The sequence below is a fragment of the Palaemon carinicauda genome, chromosome 1 (assembly GCF_036898095.1).
Source record: "Palaemon carinicauda isolate YSFRI2023 chromosome 1, ASM3689809v2, whole genome shotgun sequence".
NCBI classification, from domain to species: domain Eukaryota; kingdom Metazoa; phylum Arthropoda; class Malacostraca; order Decapoda; family Palaemonidae; genus Palaemon; species Palaemon carinicauda.
The window spans coordinates 139,205,533-139,208,930 of NC_090725.1; positions in this window are offsets into that span (position 1 = coordinate 139,205,533).

Sequence of the window (3,398 nt, forward strand, 5' to 3'; positions counted from 1 at the left end):
TTTAAAGTTTTAATTGGATAAGTGTGCTTCGTGGAGGGACATCAACACCACGGTGGTAGACAATAAAATGTTAGCTTTAGATCCCCGAAGAAATTTCCAATTTATCTCTTTGTTCAGAAAGAAGCCGAGTGGCTGATCAGAAGGCTCACTCTACCCAACATTATGTTGGAGAGGCTATTAAATATACCTGAACGTTATTTCATATTGTAGAGTAGAGGTCAGAAAAGTCCCCTTTTAAGAGGCATGGCTTTCATTTTGAAAAATAGTATAAATGACAGGTAATATTGATAACCCATTTTATCTGATTTTAGCTGTCTTCCTAGAAACAACCCTTGAACCTAACTTACATATATAACGAACAGAAGATAGACAAGATGTAAAGGATGCTTGCCAGGTAAACTGATCTCATATAATTGAAAGCCCAAGTTAGTTATCCCAAGCATGACGTACAATTTTTTTTCATAAATTTTCCCAAGCTTCTTGCAACAGAATTACCATTGCAGGAAGAATTTTGTAACTAATTTGTTAATATAACTGGTGTGAGGATGTTAGTAGACTTGCATTTTTGGCAACGGACCAAATCCTTTGTAACAGAAAGTATCTATCAGATATAGCTATCAACAAGATGTGTGTTGCATGCAAGCCATTACTTGATCCTTGGGAATTTTAGCAACCATATTTTCCCTGGTTTTCAGTCTCAGTAAGTTTTCCAAAAGACACTGAATACGTGCCGAGTTTAGTTTTGCTTTATCACTGTCGTCTACTCAAATCTTCAGAAAACATAGAAAAATTCATGGCTTCTTTTGAAGTGTTAAAAATAGTTATATTGGTACGTGTTTATTTGCTCTGGATTAAATCTGTTAAAAGTATCTCCACGTTTTAGTGACCACTCTTTGTATATTCTTCTTTACTACGCCATTTTTGTTTTGTGAAATGAAATATACATATTTTTTTTGAAAAGCCTGCGTCAGACTAAAACGTGCCAAAAAGTATGAAAAGATGGCAACATAATATAAAAAAGGTGTAAATAACAAAGTAATGCAATTAAAAATGTTTAATTATAAAACTAGCCATTAGATTCCAAAACATAATAAAGCCTCTTCTAACCCCTGATGTGTCCCAGGTAACATGATGTAGTCTACAGTGTGTATGTCTCAAGAAGTTATCATCATCTCCTACGCCCATTGACGCAAGGGGCTTGTTAGATTTCGCCAGTCGTTTCTATCTTGAGCTTTTAATTCAATACTTCTCCGTTCATCATCATCTACTTTACGTCTCATAGTCCTCAGCCATGTAGGCCTGGGTCTTCCAACTCTTCTAGTGCCTTATAGAGCCCAGATAAACGTTTGGTGAACTAATCTCTCTTGGGGAGTGCGAATATGTCCAAATCATCTCCATCTACCCCTCATCATAATCTCATCCACATATGGCACTCACGTAATCTCTCTTATATATTCATTTCTAATCCTGTCCTGCCTTTCAATTCCTGATATCCTTTTCAGGGCTTTGTTTGCAAATATATTAAATGTATTGGAAATTGTTTCATTGTCATACCATGACTCATGTCCAGAAAGAAACAACTATCTCACAAAGCTAATATATAGCTTGATTTCTATATGTAACTTCAGGTGATTTGACTTCCAAATTTTACTTTACGTAGCCATTGTCTGATTTTCTTTTTTTCATTCTTTCACTAAACTCTAATTTTAATGACCCTGTATTGGTGAGCATAGTTCCTAGATAATTAAAGGATTTTATTCTCATTAATCCTTTCTCCTTCCGATGGTATTTAATTTTCCTCTGCACATACCGTTCTCATCATCTCTGTCTTTCTTCTATTTATCTTGACCCCAACCTCGTGTGCTATTTTTTCATGCATTCTGGTAAGCAAGCATTGCAAATCCTGTGGTTTTCTGCTAATAATGATAGCATCCTCAGCATACTCTAGGTCTGCCAATTTCCTATTACCAATCCAGTCCAAGAAGTATATATGGAGTTACGATTTTTTTTTGTTAACGGTGACTAAAATTGCTTAAATGCAAATGAATAACAATATATATTTCTACCATGGAGATAGAATAAGATATGCATTTCTGAAATAAAATTTAAACTATGTAAATCATGACAAAACAAACAAACATTTTAACCATTCAAAATATTTATAAATATAAAACTAGCAACAATAATACTACAAAAATCATGAGTTGATGTAGTAATTCTGCTAGGATGAAGTGAGTGCCGTAATTAACTATAGAAAAAGGCCATATATATTTTCTTTTTTTTCAATATTCTAATGCACATTACGTATCTGAAGGTTACTTGAAATTCTTGCAGACACATCAAAGTTCCCTCTTTTATCTATCTAACATGAGGTTGCACCCTGTCCATATCCTGTCACCTAGAGATAAAATAAACCACAAAATATAATACTGTGCATTCTTGTGCAACTCTTTCGTTAGTTTTATTCTTTGTATAGCTGGCTATTTAATAGGTTGTTCATGACTTAGATTTTGCCATATAGATTTCGTAAAAGAAAAAAAAAAAAAACCCGATACTACCATGCTGCCCCAACCCACTTGCTTGTTCCTCAACACCCCATTTAATTCTATCACTACCCTCAGGGCAGCAGCGGTACTCACTTGACAGTGTCTGATATAAATTGAATTCGCATTAACCTATTCCATTTTCGTTAGGTATTCCATTAGGTAGTGTTTTTATTTTTTTTTTTACTTTTATTATTTCTTAGTCTTAACTAAAAATATGTTTGTTGGCTCAGAATAAAATTCTCCCATTGCGCTGAAAATACACCCCTTTTCAAAGACATACTGCCTTATAGGAGAAATGAGGTTGACGCTAGCTTTGATAGAGGTTTAGAATGCATCAGTAAGTAGTGGAGTTGCTGAGTATGAGGTTGAAACCCAAAACTCCCAAATTTACCTCACTAATCCCAATTTCTGCCACATTCAATTTTCAATTATTTGTTTTGCATACGTAACATTGTACTTAGTGGATATGGATAGATAATGTTCCTTCCAAGGGTGTTCCCCTTTCCTCTAGATTTCATCTTTACAGCTGTCAAAAGCATGTACATAGCGTTGCCACAATTTTCGTTATTTATCGCATTGATCTATGTATACTTTTTTTTTATCTTTGTTATTATGGATTTAGATGTCCATCTTCCCCAAACGTCCAGTGACGTTTCTCAAAAAACGCCAAATCCTTTAGGATTAGTACGATTTTCTCTTTGGTTTTCCTAGATTGTATCATTTCATGGAGTTTAGTACCAGGGGTCTTCTATTCCCTTACAAACAAACTGATAGCCTTTCTAGGAGAGTTACTGAAGCTGATACTCATAATTCTAACAGAGACAGTAATATTATTTCTGATTGCGATGCACG